Genomic DNA, 23453 nt, shown 5'->3' with positions numbered 1-23453 from the left:
CTCCCCCAACCTACCCTTCTTTCTATCAGACCCCCCCTCCTTTTATCCCCTTCCCTTCCTCCTTTCCTGTATGGTAAAATAAATTTCTACACCCAGGTATATTATTCCCTCTTTAAGCCAATTTCAATGAGAATGAGATCTGTGTGCTCCCCTCCCCACCTCCTCATTTTCCCTTCCACTGTAAAATCTCTTTCAGGCCACTTTTATATCAAATAATTTATCCCATTCTACCTCTCCCTTTCTCCTTCTCCCAGTGCATTCTTCTTTCTCATCCCTTAATTATATATTTTTTTAAGATAATCATGCCATCACATTCAACTCACATCTCTGTTTTCTGTCTATGTATACTTCTAATTGCCCTAATAATGAGAAAGTTTTTAGGAGTTATAAATATCATTTTCCCATGTAGGAATGCAAACAGTTTAACATTAGCAAATCCCTTATTATTTCTCTTTCCTGTCTACCTTTTTATGCTTCTTTTGCTTCTTGTATTTGAAAGTCAAATTTTCTATTCAGCGCTGGTCTTTTCATCAGAAATGCTTGAAAGTCCTCTATTTCATTGAATTTCCACATTTCTCCCAGAAGGATTATGCTGTGTTTTGCAGGGTAAGTAATTCTTGGTTGTAATCCTAGCTCTTCTGCCCTCTGGAATATCATATTCTAAGCCCTGTCTGATCCTTTAATGTAGACACTGCTAAATCTTGTGTTATCCTGACTGTGGCTCCATATTTGAATTATTTTCTCTCAGCTGTTTGCAGTATTTTGTCCTTGATCTGGCAGGTCTGGAATTTGGCTATAATATTCCTGGGAGTTTTCATTTTGGGATCTCTTTCAGGAGGTCATTGGTGGATTCTTTCAATTTCTATTTTACCTTCTGGTTCTAGAATATCAGGGCAGTTTTCCTTGATAATTTCTTGAAAGATGATGTCTAGCTTCTCTTTTCATCATAACTTTCAGGTAGTCCAATAATTTTTTTTTTTTGGCTAGGCAATGGAGTGAAGTGACTTGCCCAGAGTCACACAGCTAGTAAGTGTCAAGTATCTGAGGCCAGATTTGAACTAAGGTCTCCCTGAATTCGGGGCCAGTGCTCTTTCCACTGCACCATCTAGCTGCCCCTAGTCGAATAATTTTTAAATTATCTCTCCTGGCTCTATTTTCCAGGTCAGTTTTTTTTTCCAGTGAGATATTTCACATTTTCTTTTATTTTTTCATTCTTTTGATTTTGTTTATTTTTTGATGTCTCATAAAGTCATTAGCTTCCACTTGCCCAATTCTAACTTTTAAGGAATTATTTTCTTCAGTGAGCTTTTGTACCTCCTTTTCCATTTGGCCAATTCTACTTTTTAAAGAGTTCTTCTCTTCTGTGAATTTTTGTATATCTTTTTCCATTTAGCCAATTCTGCTTTTCAGGGCATTCTTCTCTTCATTGGATCTTTTCTGCCTCTTTTACCATTTGGCCTATTCTGTTTTTTAAGGTATTATTTTCTTCCGTATTTTTTTGTGCCTCCTTTACCAAGCTGTTGACTCTTTTTTCATGATTTTCTTGCCTCAGTCTCATTTTTCTTCCCAATTTTTCTTCTATCTCTCTTACTTGATTTTTAAAATCCTTTTTGAGCTCTTCCATGGCCTGAGACCAATTTATGTTTTTCTTGGAGGCTTTGGATGCAGGAATTTTGACTTTGGTGTCTTCTTCTGAATATCTGCTTTGATGTTTCTTGTCACCATAGCAACTTTCTATGGTTAGAAATTTTTCTGTTGTTTGCCTATTTTGCAACCTGTTTCTTGACTTTTAACTCTATGCTAAAGTGGGGCTCTGCTTCCCGAGTAGAGGGGGCATTGTCCCAAGCTTCAGGTTTTTTTGTGCAGCTCTTTTCAGAGGTGATTCTGGGGACCTGTAAGTTTTTGGCTCTTTCAAGGTGGTATGGTCTAGGGAGAGGTGTATTTACCATTCTCCCATACTGTGCTCTGCTCTGTAAGTGGCCACAAGCATTCTTTTCTCTCCTGTACTGATCTGTGAGCTACCACAAACAATTTTTAACCCTGGAACTGTGACTGGGGTCCCTGCTCCCCTGTGCTGCTAGTGCTCCTCCTTGAACTGGCACTAAGCCCCAGGACTGCGACCCAGATCCAAGTATAGGCAATGCAGCAGAGGGCCAGCAAAGGAATCCCTATAAATCTCCTCCTGACCTGTTGTCCGATCCCCTTATTATCTGCGGGCTGAGACGTCAGGAAACGGCCACTGCTGCCACCGATTCCCTCCCCTGCGGCCTTCTCCTGGTTTACTAGGGCCCAGCCTGCACTGGTGTGACCTGTGCTAGACTGTGCTTCACTCTTACCCAGATGCGACAGACCTTTCCTGCCAACCTTCTAATCGTTTCACTCCACCTTTCTGTGGATTTTGCCACTCTAGAATTTATTTAGAGTCATCAGTTAAAGGCATTTGGAAGGGTTTGAGGGGGAGAGCTCAGGCTAGTCCCTGCCTTTACTCCACCATCTTGGCCCTGCCTAGCTGATAAATTCTTGACTTGCCTCAATGACAACACTGCAGACTAGAGCCAGAGTTGCCTTGGACTTGTGAAGACCTGGGTTTGAGTCCTACTTTCTGACACACACTAGTTCTATGACTACTGAAAAGTTCTTTAGCCACAATGAGCCTCAGTTTACTCATCTGCAAAATGGGGATGATCATACCCTATACTACCCATTTCAGAGGATCATTGTGAGAATCAAATGAGATAAATGCATGTAAAGGGCAGTATTAATACCAACTATTGTTAGTTTGTCTTATAACTCACGATCAGAAAGGAGGGGGAATCTGGATATATCTCAATTTGAATCCCAGATTTTAAGAAGGTCAATTTATAAATTCAGAGAAAGTACAGATAGAGACTGGCTTTGTGATTTCATTGGTACAAGGAACTCTCAGGTGAGGAAACTCCTTCTATCAGAGCAGGTGAGAGACCACTCTACAATTTACAATTTTAAGAGAGATTCTTAGAGCACTGAAGGGTCATCCTGGGCCTCATAGCTAGTATGTTTCAGAGGTGGAATTTGAACCCAGCTCTTCCTGGCTTCAGGTCAGATCTCTAACTCTTATTTCATAAAGGCCTAATATTTTACAAGGAAATAAAGCTCAAGGGGAACAGGAGGTCCTTAAGAAGAAAACTGTAATAGAATAACAGAAGCAGAAATTGTTTTCATAAGTTAAAAAAAGGGGGGGGAAGGAGGAACCTGTACTGAAAAGATTAAGAAAAATCTAAAGGGAGCTCTTTGAGAGCAGGAAATAAGCATTTGTTAAGCACATACCACACACTGTGCTGAGTATTTTACAATTTATTATCATGTTTGATCTTCACAACAACCCGAGGCACAGGTGCTATTATTATCCCAATTTTATAGATGAGGAAACCGAGGCAGACAGGTTAAGTGATGTATTCAGGATCTAAGTGTCTGAAGTTAGATTTGAACTCAGGTCTTCCCAAGTCCAGGTCCAGCCCTTTAGCCTCTAATGTACTTTTTTATACTATGCCACCTAGCTGCCTCTTTGGTTAACTTTTTTTTTTTAAAGACAATTCCATGAGATAGAAACATGGGCAAATGGAAGAGAATGAATGCTAAGTTTAGCACAGTCCTGCAAGATTATGAAGAGGTGCTCAGAAACCCAAAAGAAGCTGAGGTGGGTGATAAAGGCTAAGTGTAGGGAAAAAAGGGGCCTTTTCACGCAGACCCCTCCTACCTCTCCAGTCTTCTTACACCTTACTCTTCACCATGTGCTTTTTGATCCAGTGACACCAGCCTCCTGGCTGTTCCACAAACCAGACTCTCCATCTCTCAACTCTGGGCGTTTTCTCCGGCTGGCCCCTGTGCCTTGAACACTTTCCCTCCTCTACTCCAACTGCTGATCTCCCTGGCTTCCTTTAGTCCCAACTAAAACTCCACCTTCCAAAAGAAGGCTTCCTCAGCCTTTCTTATTTCCAGTGCCTTCCCCCTATTCATTCCTATCTATCCTGTATAGAGCTTGCTTTGTATATGTTTGTTTGCATGTTGTCTCATACATCAGATGGTAAATTCCTTGAGCGTAGGGATTGTCTTTCGCCTCTTTTTGTATCTTCAGCACTTAGCACAGTGCCTAGCACATAGCGGCCACTTAGTAAATGTTTATGGGAGCAAAGAGAATAATAGAGAAGTGACAGGACCACTGAGCTCAGTAGATGGGATGATGATACCAATGAAAGAGAGAAAGTAGAACTATTTAGCTACTAATTAATTTCAGCTTTCTCTACTAAGAAGAATAGTTATCAGACTGGGCAAGATGGGGGGGGGGAGAAATGTTGTACAGGGAATTGAAACCCAAGATAAACAAGGAGATGGTAAGAGAGGACTTAATCGTCCCCAAACTGTGTCTTAGAGTAACTGATATTGGTCAATGTGATTGATGGAGTGCCATATGTGATGCCGGAAAAGGGGGGAGAAGTACAGCAGGCCTAGAGATGGGCAAATTTTGCACAAATTTTCAAAAAGAGGAAGAGGATGAAATCTGAAAGCTTGTGTTGGATTCCTGGAACATTATAGGCTTATTAAAGGGATTATTTATGTGCATTTAGGAAGAGAAGCAGTAATTACTAAGAGGCAGCATAATGTCTCCATGAAAAATTATACTGGCCTAACTTCATTTCCCTTTTTGGCAAGGTTCCAGATTAAAGGATAGAGAGCCAGCCTTGGAGTCAGGAAGACCCGTACTGGCTGTTCAAACCTGGACAAACAACCTCTTATTCCCTCCTAAAACCTCAACCTCTCAGTGCTTTAGCTAACTCTTTTTCTTTCCTTTTTAAATAGTATTTTATTTTTTCCAATTATATTTAAAGATAATTTTTAACATTCATTTTTTTAAATGTAGAGTTCTAAATTTTCTCCCTCCCCTTGCCCTAAGACAGTAAGCAATTTGATATAGGTGATGCATGTACACTCATTCAAAACTTATTTCCATATTAGTCATGTTGTAAAAGAAGAAAGAGACCAAAAGAAAAAAAAACATGAAAAAAATAGGTGAAAAAAGTATGTTCCAATCTGCATTCAGACTCCATCAGTTCTTTCTGTGGATGTATATAGCATTTTCATCACGATCCTTTTGGAATTGTCTTAGATCATTGTATTGCTGAGAAGAGCTAAGTCATTCATCATTGATCATCATATAGTATTGCTGTTACTGTGTACAATGTTCTGGTTCTCCTCACTTCACTTTGCATCAGTTCATCTAAGTCTTTCCAGTTTTTTCTGAAATCTGCCATCATTTCTTATAGTATAGCAGTACTCCATTACATTCATATACCACAATTTATTCAGCCATTCCCCAACTGATGGACATTCCCTCAATTTCCAATTCTTTGATACCACAAAAAGAGCTGCTTTAAATATTTTGGGACACATACATCCCCTCCCCCCACCTTTTGAATTTCTTTTGGATACAGACCTCGTAGTTGGTATTGCTGGTATACATAATTTGGTTACCCTTTGGGCATAGTTCCAAATTATCCTCCAGAGTGGTTGGATCAGTTCACAACTCCACCAATACTGTGCTTTAGCGTCCCAATTTCACTGTAGCCTCTCCCAACATTTATCATTTTCTTTTTCTGTCATATTAGCCAATCTGATAGGTATATAGTGGTACCTGAGAATGGTTTTAATTATCATTTCTCTAATCAATTGTGATTTAGAGCATTTTTTCACATGACTGTAGATAGCATTGATTTCTTCATCTGAAAACTTAGGCAGCTCTCTTGATAAATTGCAGAAATGGTGCTGAGTGGCATTGGTAGAGGAGTTTCCCCTTCTGGGAGTTCCCTATGCTGATGAAATCACTAGTCCAGTCTCTTGCACTAGATTAGTAGATGAGGGGCAGGCTGTAGGTACTGTTGGTCCTGAGGAAGAGAGGACTTCTAGGGGATGGGAGTTGGGAGTCGGGTGGGGGTAGGGAATGGTGGTGGTTTTTTAGTATTGGAAGGACTGACCACACAAGGGATTAGGCTTATTCTGCCTAACACCGGGAGCAACCAAATTTAGCAAGCATTTATGACGTGCCTTCTATGTGAGAAGCACTAGGCCTGGCAGTGGGAGGAAAAGCAGGTTTACATATGAGGCAAAGGAAAACTTCCTAACAACGGAAATTGCCTGGGAGTGTGGGACGGGGTGGGGGGGGGGAGGGGGGGGAGACGGGGACTAGGTGGTACAGTGGATAAAGGGCCAGGCCTGGAGTCAGGAAGACTCATCTCCTTGAGTTCAAACCCAGCTTCAGACACTTACTAGCTGTGTGACCCTGGGCGAGTCACTTAACCCTGTTTGCCTCAGTTTCCTCATCTATAAAATGAGCTGGAGAAATAAATGGCAAACTACTCCAGTATCTTTGCCAAGAAAACTCCAAATGGGGTCACAAAGAGCCATATGACTGGACAGCAACAACTCTTTGGAGCAGCTAGGTGGCATAGTGGATAAAACACCAGGCCTGGAATCAGGACACACTGAGGGCAAATCTGACCTCACTTACTAGCTGTGTGACTGTGGGCAAGTCACTTAATACTGATTGCCTCCAAAAAGAAGAAGAAGAAGAAGAAGAAAGGAAATTGCCTGGAGTAGAATAGGCTGCCTGTGTCCCCCTTCTCTGGAGGCCATTAATCAGCAGGGATGGGATTCCAGGGTGGACTCATTGGCCTCTAGGTTCCTCTCTGCCTCTGAGCCTCTGTGAGTCTAGGTGTCTCAAAGATCCTTTCCAGTTCTAACAGTCTCTGGACTCAGTAGTCCCTTGGGTTGTGTGCGCCCTGTGGAAGCAACGCTCTCCTAATCTTGTCACGTTCCCCTCCATCCTCCAGTGTTTTCATAATTGCTTCTTCCATGTCCTCAAGTGAACTAAAACCTGCCTTTCCTCTGCTGACACCGCTTCTCTCAGAATGATCTTCCTCCTCTCGTTTCCTCCTGACTCACAAGGAGAGGGGGAGGTGGCAGCTGACAGCTTCCTTATTTCCCTTCTCACTACTTTTCTCTTATGAGAAGCCAGTTCATATTATATGGCAGAGCAGAAAGAACTCTAAATTGGACAAGAGTTCAAGTCCCGGCCCTGCCATAGACTAGCTAGCTGTGTGTCCTTGGGCCAGTTATTTTAACTCTTTGAGACTCAGTCGCCTCACCTATACATAGGGAAATAATAATTAATTATTATTTATTGTAAAATTATATACATATATATTATATATATAATAATTAAGCTAGGTGGTGAACTGGATAGAGCGCTAGGCTTTGAGGCAGGAAGACTTGAATTCAAACCCAGCCTCAGACACTTACTAGCTGTGTGACCCTGAGCAAGTCACTTAACCCTGTTTGCCTCAGTTTCCTCATCAGTAAAATGAGCAGCTGAAGAAGAAATGGCAAACCACTCCAGTATCTCTGCCAAGAAAACCCCAAAATGGGGTGATGAAGAGTCAGACACAACTCAGATGACTGAATAACAGCATTTGAGCCACCTACCTCACAGCCTTGCGGTAAGGAACGAAAGAGACTGAGTATTTACAGCTAGTGTGTGTCGTGTATGGAAAGAGCTACAGAAATGTCAGCTATCCAAGTCTTACTGGCATTGGAGTTGAGGAATCTCAGGGATGGACAAGGCCTCAGAGGCCATCCAGGCCTATCTGTGCCTAAACAGCAATGTCCTCTCTCTCCCCTGATTCCCTTGTTTCCCTTGAAGCTCCGTACCTGGCATACAGTAGGAGCAGAATAGGTGCTTCATAAGTGACAGCATGTTCAATTCAATTCAACAAATCAGTTAATGGGTCGACAAGCTGAGCTCGATCAACAGTAGTGGCTATTTTGTGTGGGGGCCAGTACTGGGTATTTTGTTAGGTATTGGGGATACAAAACTAAAAAGCAAACAGTCGCTGACCTCAGGGAATTTGTGTTCTGTGGGGGTTGGGAAATAACACATACACATGTAATTCTATACAAAACATAGAAAGAGTAAATGGGTAATGGGAAGAGGGGGAGGTGCTGTTGGCCGAGGGATCAGGACAAGCTTCATGCACGCGGTGGCCCGTGAGCTGAGCTTTGAAGGAAGCCAGGAATTCTGCGAAACAGAGGTGAGGAAGGAGGGATTTCCAGGCATGGGGGACCAGCCAGTGCAAAGGCATGAAGATAGGAGGTAGTGTGTTGTGTGTGAGGAACACCAAGAAGGCCTGTAAAGTTGGATGGTAGGGGGTGTTAAGAGGAGTGATTAAATTGGAAACATTAAGTGTAGACCCATGTAAGGAGCCCCTTGTGCCCCTGAGTGCCAGGTTACCAAAAAAATGAAACAGTCCCTACCCTCAAACAATTTAAATTTCACAATTAGCATTGGAAAGGAGCTTAGAGACAACTGAGCCCAAGTTTCCACAAAAGAAGAAACTGAGGACTGGGGAGGGGATGTAATATGACCAAGGTCATATTGCTAGGAGAGATCAGAGCCAGGATCTGAACCTAGTTTTCCTTATTCTGAATTCAGGAATCTTCCCATTGCTCCAGATCAAAGAAAACTAGGCAAAGCATCCGTAATATTGAAAATTGGAAGTCAAATTCTATTACTATAAATCACGCCCAAATCTCAAAGATATCATCAGTTATTTTAGAACCCCTGGGTTTCTCAGGCTGCAGTAATTCAATATGATATGCTTCAACATGCGAGGTAATAGGTTCCAACTGACTACCATATGATACCATCTTCTCAGGGATGTTAAATGATGCTGAAAAGTATCCCCGATTTATTTATCTGGTTGCTTCTCGTTTCTGCTAGTGGGTTTGAGGTGAACTAAAGGTAAAGGAGAAGCCATAGAAACAAATGTATCTGAACAGGTGTTGGCCAAGCCTTCTTCAAGGGAGATGCCACGGATTTCAATCAGCAGAACTCATGGGTGGCCTCCCGGGCTGGAAGAAATCTTCCCCAAGAAATACCTGTTACTGGATAAGGCACTGCCCCTCTCTGGGGATCAGTTTCCTCATTGGTCAAATGGGAATAATGGCAATACCAACATCATTAACACTTATATCTATCACATTTTGAAGTTTACAAAGTCCTCTTTTAATAATTGCTTCATGGAGCAAGTGGGGCAAGGATTACATCTAACAGAAGGGGAAACTGAGATTTACCAGAGTTAATTAATTTGCCTGGAGACAATGTGTGTGTATGTGTGTATTTGTATGTATATGTGCATGTGCATGTGTGTGTAGAGGATAATATCTAGTTACCTATCTCACAGAGTTGTGAAAATAATGTTAACTCTTACCTCTATAGCTATGATTGTCCATAAAACCTGGCACTTGTCCCAGATGACTCACTTGTGGCAAGATTCCTCTGCTTTGAACACTGGTGGCGACTCCTTTTCAAGGCTACCACCCCCATCCTGCCATTTATGGAAGCTTCCATACTCTCTGCTTCTATCTTCTGTTTTATTCAAGCAGGCATCCCTTAGCCAAAAATCTATCATTTCTCTGACTGTGACATAAGAGCCAGGAAACCAGTCGGACTCACCTGAGAATCAGCGCTCTTTCCTCTGTCCCAGCCCCCCTCCACCTTTTAGAGCTTCCACAGACCTGCCCTGGTGGGAAGGTGATCTTGACCTAGGCATCTTACACCAAGAAGGAGGCATGATGGAGACAATGTGGTGCAAGGAAAAGAGTCCAGATTTAGAGTCTGAAGGTCTGGGTTCAAATCCCAGCTCTACCATTTGCTATTTGTATCACCTTAAGTAAGTCATTTAGCTTTGAGGGGCTTCAGTTTCCTCATATGTGAAATGAAGGGATGTCTTCAGTGACTTCTGAGGTTCCTTCCATCTCTGATCCTGTCTCTGATTCAGTGGGATTTTGCTGAAAGTAGGTGTGCCAAGTCTAAAGGTGGCCTCTTCCAAAGACCGGCGTTGTCCCTTCTTCCTCCTGCCATACCTGGAAGATCATTGTCCCTCAAGTTCTGGTTCTGCCCTTCCCTCTTCTCCCTTGCTTCCCCCACACCCCTGTCCTCAGGTTCTTTGTTCTGGGCCTTGGGGCTCCTCTATCATGAGATAAAACACACTGCATATAATAAAGGCCCCTTGTTTTCTGAATTACTGGTCTGCCTCATTTTTTTGTAAAACTCCATTTACTGCTGGCAAATACTAGGACACTGGCTCTTTAAGGTTTATAAAACACTTTGCTGGCAAGAACCCTGTGAGGCAAGTCACAAAGTTTTTCTTATCTTCACTTTTACAAGGGGAAGAAACTGAGGCCATCACATCCAGTCCCCTCATTTTACAGATGAAGAAACTGAGGCACAAAATTTAAGTTCCTTCCCTAGCTGGTACATGGCTAAGGTGGGATTTGAATCTAGGCCTTCCTGACTCCAAGTCCAGTGCCTTATTCACTAGGCCACACTACCACAGCATTGTTCATGACTATGTCACCTTTAGGCTTTGGGTAGCCCTTTTTGCCACACCCAAATTTAGTGTGAAAGGCTGGGTAGCAGATAACTATCTGTGTTGGGACCTTATCTTCTTAATAAATCATGAGCTTCCACATAGGGACATCCCTGCCCCCCATTCAAACCTATTCTCTGCTCAGGCCAAACTAGTCTTGGCACCTGGAGAGCACATCCCAGACTAAACCATGGCTCAGTGCATTCCCACTGCCCTGAATGCCTTTCTCCATACCTGTCTTTGCATATTGAATCCCTGCTCATCCTCTAATGGCCAACCCAGAAACCTCTTCCTCCAGGAAGATACATTTCCCTGATACATACCCTTCAGCTGATAACCAGTCATTCAATAAGCATTTATTAAGCTGCCTACTGTGTGCTAGGTAATGGGCTAGGAGTTAAAGATATAAGTACAAAGAATGAAGCTTATATCCATGATGAGGGGGACAAGCACATATGTATGTCTAGCAGGGGTGGGGAATCTGTGGCTTCCATCCTTAATAAAAGGATTTGTTCTGTGAAGTTTGGATTCAGTGAAAAGACCACACTTGAGGACCTGGAGGACAAGGATTTTTTCTGGGAAGCTTGAATTCAAATGGCCACACTTGAGGACCTAGAGGGCCACATGTGGCCTCCCCACCCCTGACAGCAGAAACAGAAATAGAATAGATACAAAGAAATATAAAGTGATGGAAGGAGGGCACCAGCAGTTGGGAGGGGGAAGTGTTAACTTTAAGTATGTTGATACTTTATCCCATATGAGACAGGAAGCACCTTGGGGATAGGAATCCAGTCTGATCTAAACTTTAGTGCTCTAACTTCTGTGTGAACCAATAAGTGTTGAGGAGCTGCATGAATGAATATAAATTTGGGCTGTTCTCCTAACAGTTGTTTTTGCAAATCTGCCACTTGAAAAGGGCCTCTCTGGCAGAATCCTACAAGCCGAGGGACTCTGGATATTGGGGGGACTTGGGAGTTGAAGGTGTGTGTTTGCATTTCAATGCTTAGTATGTATCTTTGCCCATAATCACCTCTCGGGGGAAAGAATTACACTGACAGTCTCGTTTCAAATTTTTTTTATGAAGGAACTCTATTAAGGATTTGGTTTAAATAGGGAAACATCTAAAATGTCCCTAGACATTTAGAGCATAAAATTTGCAGGATCACAGCACGGCTCACTGGTTTCCAGAGGAAAGGTAGAATTGGGTTTTGGGAAGGTGGTGGATTACCCTCTTTGGAGAGTCTCCAAATAGGAGTGCAAGCCCCTTGTCAGGAATGTTGGAGAGGGGGATTTTTCAGGTATGGGTCTCTAAGGCCCCTTCCGATCCTGAGATTCTATGACTCTGAGTCCTGTATTTGGTCAAAGTCAGAAGACCTGGGTTCAAGTCAGTGCTTTGCTGCTTACTCTGTGACCTTGGGTAAGTTGGTTTATTTTTTTTCCCACCCTGGGTTGCATTTTCCTTATCTATCAATGGAGGCTCTTTAACTAGATGGGTCCCTAAGGTCCCTCCTAGCTCTAACATTTGCTAATTCTATGATTTTGATTTGGAGGCCTGCCCTCAATCAAATGATATTGGAGTGGTTTGCTATTTCCTTCTCCAGCTCATTTTACAGATGAGGAAACTGAGGCAAATGGGGTTAAGTGACTTGCCCAGGGTCACACAGCTAGTAAGTGTCTGAGACCACTCTAAGTCATTTTAAATTCTCAGCTCAGGCATCCAGAGAGATTGCTTCCAGGGTGGAAAGCACAGAAATCTATGAATCAGCAAGATGCCAAATGAGGCCAGTGTTTCCCTTGGTACCTGCCCTTATCCTGGACTGGGTCCTAAGGGGGTAAAGAAGAGAAGACATGAGTCTTCCCTTCCAGGCAAGTTCAGGAACTAGGTTGTCCAAACATGAAATAGGGGAAATTTCAAGAGCCTACAGGAAGCAGATGGTCTGGGCACACATGGGTTAACCTGTGAGGCCAGCATAAGTGAAAGAGGAGGGATAGGGACTACAGGCCCCCAGGTAGCCATGACCCTGGCTCAGGTGCCCTGACTGCTCTCTGGCTACCCTCCCTACTGCTGAGCCTGGCTGATGCTGCTCCCCAGTGCTTCTGACCTTGGCTTCCTCTCGGCTGTTTCATGCCGGCCCCTACTCTATAGGTGTCCAACTCCAGCCTGATAACCAAGCTTAAAAGGGGCAGAAGATGAGAGAGAAGTGGGGGGGGTCTCTTTTAAACCATCACTGCTCAGTGGAGGTGGATGCCTGTACCTGTACCAGCGCCAGGCGATGATGGGGGCCCAAGGTTTGCTCTGTGTTTGTTCTGCAGAGGCAAAGAAGCCATTGTCACATGTCATAGGACCATAGATCTGGAGCTAGTAGGGACCTCAGGCACCCCAGGGTGATTCTTCACTGGGCCCTATTACAAAGTTTAACCCCAGTGATTGAATTTAGTGCCAAAGCTCTGTAATGTCTCATGATGATGTGACTCTTATGGAATGGAGTCAAACTTTGCAAATTTATGCATTGATGAGGTTTAGCAGCACAGGACCTTAGAGATTATCTCATTCAACCCTTTCATTTTACAGAAGAGGAAAATGAAGCCCAGAGAGCAGAAGATCACACAGTGAGTTCCATTTTATTGTGTTCCCTTACCGGGATATTGTTGTTGTTCAGTCATTTTTCAGTCAAGTCTATCTCTTTGTGATCTCATTTGGGGTTTTCTTGGCAGAGATACTGCAGTGGTTTGCCATTTTTTTTTTTGGTGAGGCAATTAGAGTTAAGTGACTTGCCCAGAGTCACACAGCTAGTGAGTGTTATGTGTCTGTGGTAAAATTTGAACTCAGGTCCTCCTGAATCCAGGGTCAGCGCTCTATCCACTGCACCACCCAGCTGCCCCTTGTTTGCCATTTCTTCCTCCAGCTCATTTTATAGATGAGGAAACTGAGGCAAATAGGGTTAAGTGACTTACCCAGGCTCACACAGTTAGTAAGTGTCTGAGGCCAGATTTGAACTCAGGAAGATGAGTCTTCTTGACTCCAGGCCTGGTGCTCCACCCATTGTTCACCTAGTTGCCCCAGTGGATATGCTAAGCAGGAACTGAGGTCTGTCTGTGGTGTCAGGAAGATTTCCTCAAGTAGGGATCACAATTAATTGGTGCGATTACCCCTTTGCCTGCTACAGTCACGATGCTGGGGTGCTGCTCTGATAAACAGTCTAATGTTTCTGGAGGTTCTGGTCAGAAGCGGCAAACAATAGCTTGTCCTCATTGCCTCCAAAATGTCTTTATCTTAGGAATTAATGAGCGATGCAGTGGAATGTTTGCAATGTTAGCTGCCATGAGGCGACTATTAATAATGACAGGCCTGGCTCTCATGTGTTTCTTCTGTGCTGATGAAAAAGTAAAAGACATTTGTTCTAGGAGCGGAGTAAGGAGAAAGGGTGGTGGTGGTGGTGGTTGTGATACTGAAACATGGCTCAAGAAAGGGATGGCTTTGTATTTTAGTCAGTTTGGATAGGAACACTACATACAAGATATATCTCTTTGGTGATACCCACCCGTGCCCTCAAACCTACCTTAGGAGAGTATGTGTTAGAGGCAGCTGGGTGGCTCAGTGGATAGAGCACTAGCCCTAGAGTCAGGAGGACTTGAGTTCAAATCTGGTCTCAGACACTTGACACTAGCTGTGTGACCCTAGGCAAGTCACTTAACCCCAACTGCCTCACAAAAAAGAAAAGAAAAAAAGGGGAAAAAAAGGAGAGTATATGTTGAATAGGATATTAATGGGGCAGGGTCATGGAGAAAGCACAGAGCTGGGTAGAACCTGGGTTTCAACGGCCATTCTGTGTGAACTTGGGCACATTCCTGGGCCTCAGCTTTCTTTTCTGCAAAATGAGAAGGTTGGGCTGAACGATTTTCTGCTTGTACAATGTGCAAACAATGTACAACACATATAATGTAAACACTAGTGTATAATTAGTGGGTGCATTCAGTTGTCTTATCTGTAAAATGAAGTATTTTGACTAGATGGTTTCTAAGACCCTTTCCAACTCCAAAATCCTACAATCTAATGAGATGTAGAGTGGTATCATTTTGAAAGGTCCCTGGATTTGCATTCAGAGGCCCTACCTTCAAATGGGGGCTCCACTAATTACTCTTTGTGTGACTTTGGGCAAGTTACTTAATGTCTTTCATCACCTGGAAAACAGGGGATCTGAGTCCAGAGGTTTCAAACTCAAGGCCTGTGGGCTAAATGTAATCAGAAAAACTCCCAACTGCAGCCTGAACTAGATGAAAATGTAATTGGAAATGTTTAACAAAACAAATAAGAATATAACACAACACAGATAATGCTAATTTATGGTTTCCCAAGTCCATATGTGGCCTGCAGGGATCCTTCTCTGTTTTAGTTTGGCACCACTGACTGATGATCTCTGAGGCTCCTTTTAGCCAAAAGTCTATGATCTTCAGACCTATATTGCTCTATGACTTGTCTTGTTTCGTTAAGTTTATTTTGGGTCCTCAGAGGCCTTGTGTGTGTGTGTGTGTGTGTGTGTGTGTGTGTGTGTGTGTGTGTTCTTGGCAGTGTGCTGGACATCCAAGGTGCTCCTGCATGTAGTTTGGCCACATGCATCACATGTACCTTTGGTGTTGACCGGCACACACACTAAGCCCTTGAGCATCATGGAGAATCAGCGGTCCGTTCTTCTGACTGCTCTCAGGTGAGTTTGCCAAGGATCTGCCAGACTCCAGGCTCTATTTCAGTTGGCCAAGCCAACTTTGTAGAAGCCTTGGGACACCACTCTGATCTCCTCATCAGCCCTCCTGACTTGTCTTTATACTTTGGAGACTGTACATATTGTTTAGGTTTCCATTTCTCCTTGGGTTAGCTGGGATTGAGGCAGAAGGCCCAGGTTGAGAATTAGAATATAGGAACCTGAGGAGAACGTAGAACACAGAAGGTTAGAACATGAAGTACCTAAGTGACCTGTCCAGCTAATTTTTGCAAAGTGTTTTGTAAACCTTAATTAGTGCTGTATAAATGCTAGTCATTAACAGTCTGTGCTCTAAAGTTCCTTTCAGGTTTGACTAATTTTAAGTTCAAACAACCCATGTCCTAAGGTACCTTCTTGCTCCAAAAACAGAATGTTAGAACATAAAGTGTTAATATTGGAAGAGACTTTAGAACATTGAATGCTAGAATTGAAAAAAAAACCTTAAAAGAACGAATGCTTTAAAAAAAAAACAACCCAGAGAATATTACAGCTGGAAGGACCCTTAGAACATAGAACGTCATAGCTGAAAAGGACTTTAGAACATAGAATGTTAGAACTGGAAGGGGACCTAGAACACAGATTGTTAGAGCTGGAAGAGGCCCTAGAACACAGAATGTTAGAGCTGGAAGGCTCCTGAGCACACGGAGTGTCAGAGTTAAAAGGGACCTGAGCCCACAGAAAGCTGGAGCTAGCATCAGCTTCAGAACAGACTGCCAAAACACAGCCAGAGAAGCTTAGAATTGGAAGGGCCTTCAGAACATAGAATGTTGGCACCTAGAGCGAGGGCCGCCTGAGCAGCCTTGTCAGAGCTGGCCTGGATGGCTGGGGGCTGAGTGCTCACGTGTCCCAGCATAATCTCTCCCCAGGTGTTGTGCAGGAGGGGGCAGGAGCAACTTTGGAGCCTCCTCCACTGTGTTTATCACATTACCTGATTTGACATCTCCAGGTGGGGGACTTTTTTCCCCCCAACAAAATGTTACATTCAGCATTCCTCCTCCTCCTCCTTTTTTCTCCTCCTCCGACCCCTCTCTTTCCAAGAAGGAAGACAAGAAGCAGTTATTTGCCTAAGGAGCACAAAGCCCTCACTTCACCCTTCTGCCCTGACTCCCCGCCCCCTCCTGCTCAGCTGCGGTTTTCCCTGCTTACCACCACCTGCTGCTGGAGAGGCAATGGTGGGTTCCTGATGCCTCGGTCATGGCAGGGGCTGCTGGCATGCGGTCAGCTCCAATCTGGAGGCAAAGACTCGACAGGCCAGGGAGCCTTGTTCTGCTCACCCTGTTTCAAAGTGTTCCTGAGGGAAGCAAAAAGTCAAGACTCCCTCTCCCAGCGTGTACATGATTTTTTTTTTCCAGTTGGACCTGTGATTCATCAGGGAAGAGAGGTGAAGGTGAGGGACTTCTTATCCCAATCCAAGTTAGCACCTTCTCTAAAAATTATGGTCTTAGAGAATCCCCTAGGATATTGAGAGAATAAGGGATTTGCTCAGGGTCATTCACCCAGTATACCCCACAGGTGATACTAGAACTAGGGGTCTTCTGATGCTGAGGAATAAAGCACCATGATGCTTCTTATGTGTGTGCAGGATTAACATGGCAGGACCTGGGTGCTTGAGATGCTGATTGTGTGGCAAATTGTGCTGAGCCCCACCTCCCTACCTCCCTCATGGTTTAAATAACAGCTCTTGCACAGGCAGGGCAAGACTGATGAATAGAGAACAGCTACATGACTTGGTGGATAGAGCACGGGGGCTGGAGTCAGGAAGACTCATCTTCTAGAGTTCAAATCCAGCCTCAGACACTTACTAGCTGTGTGACCCTGGGCAAGTCACTTAACTCTGTTTGCCTCAGTTTCCTCATCTGTAAAATGAGCTAGAGAAGGAAATGGCAAAGCACTCCAGCATCTTGGCCCAGAAAACCCCAAATGCGGTCACAAAGAGTACTATGTGACTGAAACAAGTGAGCAATGAAAACAACAACAAAGGTTGACGAACGGCGCTTTCTTCATCTTTGACATTCCATACACATGATGGAACACAAATGCGGATGCGATTTGAGAGGATACAATCTAACAACACAACACGTGCACACATGCATGAGTATATATGCCACAACATGTGTGACAGCATGCATGTGTGACTGCGCAGGGCACAGGTAACATGATATATATACAAACAATGCAATGCAATTTGCACAGAGAGAAGACACATAGAACGCATAAAAATACAATATATACTCATGTATTCACTGGTGTGTTCTGGGAACCAGGGACTCATGTATCTCTCCTCCTTTCGAAGAGCGTTTACAAAGGAGCCATAGGGCATTTTAAGTAACCCAGCCTGTCCACCTATAGCTAGATGGGGGTAAAGTAGATAGAGCCCTGGACCTAGAGTCAGGAAGTCTTGCATTCAGATCCAGCCTCAGACACATACTAGGTGTGTGACCCTTGGTAAGTCACTTAACCTCTGCCTCAGTTTCCCTCAACTGTAAAATGAGATAATAATAGCACCTACCTCACAGGGTTGGTTGTTTCGTGAGGATCATATGAAATAATATTTGTAGAAAGTGGTTAGCATAATGCCTGGCACATCGTAGGTGCTAGATAAGTTTAAAGGCTATTTTCTTTTTTTAAAATTATTTGTTTTAAACTTAAATACAAAATGAAAAAAAGGGAAAAAAAAAGAACTTTCCATGTATACAACAGAACATATGAGAGGATTCAATTTATAGCAAATAAATTTCCATTTTAAGAAACCTATGTAATAAATACCACACATTGTTTTCAAAGCTACCCAGCTCTTCTGTGCTTCCTTCTAAGACTAGGTTTTCTCTTGTTCTCTGCTGTGCATTTAAATTTTTTTTCTCCCTCCCACTCCACCCCCACCCTAGAGAAGGCTACAATTAAACACACATATCTACATACATACATACCTATAGCTTGACCTCCAGTGTCTATAAGTGTCTATAAACTTACACACACACATGCACAAATACACACACACACACACACATATACATATATATAAGACCATACTAAGTATATTTCCATTTGTCAGTTCTTTTTCTGGAGGTGGATAGCGTCTTCCTTCATAGGTGCAAGTCTTTCTGTGCTATATAAATTCTTATTCCCCTTTCCTTTGCCCTGGCTACTCCAGAGGAAGATAGGGCATGGAAATACAAGTAGAAAGAGTATGTGTGGGAGGTGGGGGAGTGGCCCTCTGAACCCCAGGACTCAGTGAGAAATGCTGACATAAGCAGCAGGTGCACTCCCAAGCAAGCACTGAAGGAGAGACAAGGCAAATGAGACTGATTCACCCCAAGCAAGCTGAGAGAGGAAAGTGGAGACTCACTGGAGCAAGGCAGGTTGGTGGAGACGGGGAGGATCATGGGATCGTGGTGCAGCAGAGCAGATTTCAAAAGAGCGGGCAGACGCTAGAAGCTACAAACACATTTGGCCAAGTGGCCATCAATTAGATAACTAGGGCTCCGAAAAAAGTAAGACAGGTGGTAGCTGTGTGGAAGCTAGCAAAAGAGCTGAGTTACAGCAGGAAGAGCCATAAAGGGCAGCAGTTACAATCAGCCGACAAGTGGTCCAGGTCTGGTGCTTGTCACCTCTCCTATTAAATTTGTCTCGAGAGCCTCCTCATTTATCTCCCTGCCTTCAGGCTCATCCCATGCCAAACTGTCTCCTGAACAGCTGCTGAAGTGATTTTCCTAAAGCAAAAGTCTGACCATGTCATTCCCCTACTCAATAAACGCCTAACATCTCCCTCTTGCTTTAGGATAGACTACAAACCCCTCTAAACCCCTTGAAAGTCCTTCCTTATGTGGCCCCCACCTCTCCAACCTTGTCACGCGTGACTCTCCATGTAGCCAGACTGGCGTCTGGCTGTTCCTTATACATGACACCTCATTTCCGCCTCTGGATCTTTGTACAGGCTACTCCCTGGGCCTGGAACGGACTCTTTCTTCACCTCAGCATCTCGGAAACCCTTGTTTCCTTTAAAACAGATCAAACCCAACCTTCTGCCTGAGGCCTTTTATGACCCTTGTAGTTACTGCCACCTGCCCCCTTCCTGAATTTTCACCCACATCTCCCAGGAAATTACCTTATATTTTTGAATATGTATTTTGTTTTCTTATTTTTGTTTTTGTTGGGTTTTTTTTTTATGTGAGGCAACTGGGATTAAGTGACTTGCCCAGAGTCACTGAGGTAGGATTTGAACTCAGGTTCTCCTGACTCCAGGGCCGGTGCTCTATCCACTGTGCCACTTGGGATTCTGTATATACTTATTTTTATCTGTGTTATTTTCTCCTGACAGAATGTAGAACAGAAGTCCCTTGAAAGCACAGACATTTTCATTTTTGTCCTTAGTCCCCAGAACCTAGCATAGTACTTGGCACACAGTAAGCACTTAATAAATGCTTATTGATTAACTGGTTGGTCATTCAGTCTTTTTTTTTTTTAAGACCTCCTGAAATAGGGCACTCATTATCTCCCAAGGCAGCTCACTGACTTTTTTTTGTTGTTGTTGTTCAGTCACATTCAACTTTTTGTGACCTTGTCTTGATGAAGGTGTTGGAGTGATTTCCCATTTCCTTCTCCAGTGGATCACAGAGCTAGTCAGTATCTGAGGCTGGATTTGAATTCAGGTCTTCCTGACTCCAAGGTTAGCACTCTATCTGCTGAACCATCTAGCTGCCTCCAATTTTGGAAAGTTCTAATTGTTAGGAGGGGCAGTTAGGTGGCAGAGTGGATAGAGTGCGAGGCCTGGGATTAGAAAGACTCATCTTCCTGAGTTCAACTCTGACCTCAGACACTTACTAGCTGTGTGACTCTGGGCAAGTCACTTAACCCTGTTTGCCTCAGTTTCCTCATCTATAAAATGAGCTGGAGAAGGAAATGGCAAACTACTCCAGCATCTTTGCCAAGAAAATCCCAAATGGGGTTGGGCATGAAAATGATTGAACAACAATTCTTAGCAAGTTTTTCCCTTACATCATACCTGAATTTGTCTCTTTGCAGCCTTATGGAGCTAAACAGGGTTAGTCCAATCCAGCTTGCAAATGATAAAACCTTCAAAAAGTTAAAAGTCAGCTATCAAGTTCCCCATTAAGTTTTCTCTTCTCCAGGAGAAACACATCCTTTAAACAGTCCTCGGATGGCATGATCTCAGGGTCCCCCGCTAACCTAGCTGCTTGCTTAATAGCTCACCAGGGTCCGGATAATGTGGCGCTCAGAACTGAACACAATAAATACTCCAGCAGCCTGGGTATCACGTGTCTCCTAATGCAGCCTAAATCACCAGAATTTACAATTGGTTTCCCAGATGCATCTCGGGAATGCATCTCTCAGGATGGGGATCCACCACCGTCTGAGTTTGCCCCTTTCATTTTGGGACAGCTCCAATGGTTTAGAAGGTTTTTTTCAAAGATGGAGCCTAAATGGACTTCTTGGCAACTTTTACACACTGCTCCCATTTTTTGTCCCCTGGGGCCAAGAAGAACAAGTCTAATAATTAACATGCTTAAAATTTCCCAGCCAACTTTGAGGCTGACTTGTTGGTTGCTTCAAAATTAGTCAGATAGTAGCCTAAGAACAGCTCATTCTCTAGTCTCCTGACTACAACAAATTGTGCAGTTAGAAACACATCTAGTGGCTTTATTTATAGTATTCATATTATTATTATGATTTCTAATATGTATTTATTTATAAATTATTATTATAAATTGTTATTATGTATATTATTTATGCAGCAGACTCTGGTGTCTGCAAACTTCTTATCTCCGATGATTAGGCAGGGGTCCACAAGAAGCCATTCTTGGCTCTGATACTCACTGGGCAGGCTCTGAGCCTCAGTTTCCACATACACAAAATGGGCATACCATTACCTACATTGTGTTGTTGTGAAGAAAGCACTTGTCAATCTTGAGGCATGGGAGATGACTTTTTCAGAAGGAAACACTATTCCCACCTTCATGTGCTCCCCATTCCGATCTCTCCTTTACACGCTGTCACAAAAGTCTTGCTTATGCATACAACTGATCACAGACTTTACTCAAAACCCTTCCAGAAGTCTCTCCAGCCTACTGAGCAAAGTTCAGACTCCTCACTCTGTCATTTAAGGCCTTCCAAGATCTGATACCACCTTACCTTTCTAGCCTTATCTCATATTCCTCCCTTCCTATATTCTAAATACCAGTCAGCCTGGACAACAATTTGGTCACCAAACTCAGCCTGTGCCCTCCTACCTCCACGCCTTTGCCCATGCCATTCCTTATGCCTAGGATGCCTTTTCTTCTCTTCCTACTGAATGAATCCATTCATTTAAGCCCACCTCTAATGTAACTTCCTCCAGGAAGTTCTTTCTGTTCTTCTCAACAATAATGACCTTCCCTCAATCCTTGGACTTCACCTAATACTTTGCACATATTTCATGCATATCGTTATTATTATGTATTATACCTGCAGAGGCAGCTAGTGGCACAGTGGAGAGGGTGCTGTGTTTGTTGTTGGGAAGATCTGAATTCAAATCTGACCTTAGACACCAACTCTGTGACCTGGACAAATTGCTTAACCTCTGTTTACCTCAGTTTCCTCAACTGTAAAATGAGGATCATGACAGCACCTACTTCACAGAGTTGTGATAATTTAAAAAGATATTTATTTTTTAAAAAGTGCTTTGCACAGTGCCTCATACATAGTAGGCCCCATAAAAAGGCTTGTTCTCTTCCCTGTTACTGTGTCCCATGAGTCCCACGAGGGGAGGGTACTTTGTCTTATTTAACCTTCTCATATCTCCCAGCACACTACTCTACAAAGACTTCAGAAATGTTTAAAATAGGATTAATTGAACTCTGTTAAAGATTTTTCCAACTTAAAAATGGCTCAAGAATTTATCAATCCATTCACTGATTCATTCACTCATTTGATAAACACATAGACACACAATGTGTGCAAGATTCCATTCCTGGTGTTAAAGATTTTCCGTATATATTCCAGGTCTTATTTAGCAACCCACTGTTAAATCAGGATACATTTCATAGACTTGCCTTTTCCGGATAATCAATACTTCCCTTTTAAGAATAAAAGCTTTTTTTATTTAAAAAAAAAGCGCAGAAATACAGAAATCTTTTAAAAATATATTTCACACATAACTTCTTCAACTGAGTTATTTCAAATACTTCCCAATAAGCATGGGCATGCTCTCTCATGATGTTAATTGCAACTCCTTCGTGTTCCAATAGATAGTTTTTATAGGTTGTCATAGCCAACCCTGCAACTATCAGTCAATTTGACTTCAGCTAGTCCTGACCTGGGACACCAGACTTTCCAACTCAGTACAGCCTTCTAGAATTTGTGGTCTGCTGGCAGAGCCTTTGAGAGCCCCCCTTCTGTGACCTCAAGAGAAATCACTGCAGTATGCTGTTAGTGGAGGTAAACAATACGTTGAAGATAACTGAAGCTGGGGATCTCAGGGTCAGAACGGAGTGATAAGGGCCCCTGCCCCCGACTAAGTGTCTATTCTGTCTCCCTGCTATTAGCTGTCTTTTCCCAGCATCAGCATAGGCCAGCCCTAATCACTGACTTCTCATCCACCCTAAAGGAAAACAACTAAACAGGCTAAGTCAATAACTTAATTTGTAGCCATTTTAAGTCAATAAGATCCAGCCTGAGGGCAGTTCCATGCCTTTTTGGTAGAGTAAAATGCATGGGCTTTGTGACAGTTTGTTTCCTAGGATTCATTGGTCAAAATTGCTGGAAGGAAGCCATCACATTTAATTCTCCTTCCTGTTTGTTGTGCATTAGAGTTTACAAAACACTTTTTCTGGTATCAGCACATGAAGTAGAAAAGTGAACATTTTCTCATGTCCGCTATGAAGATGAGGCAACTGAACCTCAGACAGGTAAAGTGATTTTGAGTCAATGTCGTTCAGTGCAGAGTACAGGACTTGGAATCGGTAAGCTTGGTTTGGAATCCCTGATTTCCATCAGGATTTATTTCCAGTGTCATCCTCTTTGCATGAGATCTTTTCTAGTCCCCTTAGGTACCAGAGACCCTCCCTTCCAAGCTGCTTTGTATTGTGTGTATGTGTATACACACATACAACCCACATGTGTGTTTATGTGTGTGAACATAACACACAGCTATGTGTATGCATATATGCACACGCATGCATGTGTGTACATACATATGCATGTGCATACATATATGTCTGTATTCTAAAGGTGAGGG

This window comes from Phascolarctos cinereus, unplaced genomic scaffold, assembly GCF_003287225.1.
Source record: "Phascolarctos cinereus isolate Bilbo 61053 unplaced genomic scaffold, phaCin_HiC Scaffold_2;HRSCAF=192, whole genome shotgun sequence".
Taxonomy (NCBI): Eukaryota; Metazoa; Chordata; class Mammalia; order Diprotodontia; family Phascolarctidae; genus Phascolarctos; species Phascolarctos cinereus.
This window is presented reverse-complemented; position numbering follows the sequence as displayed.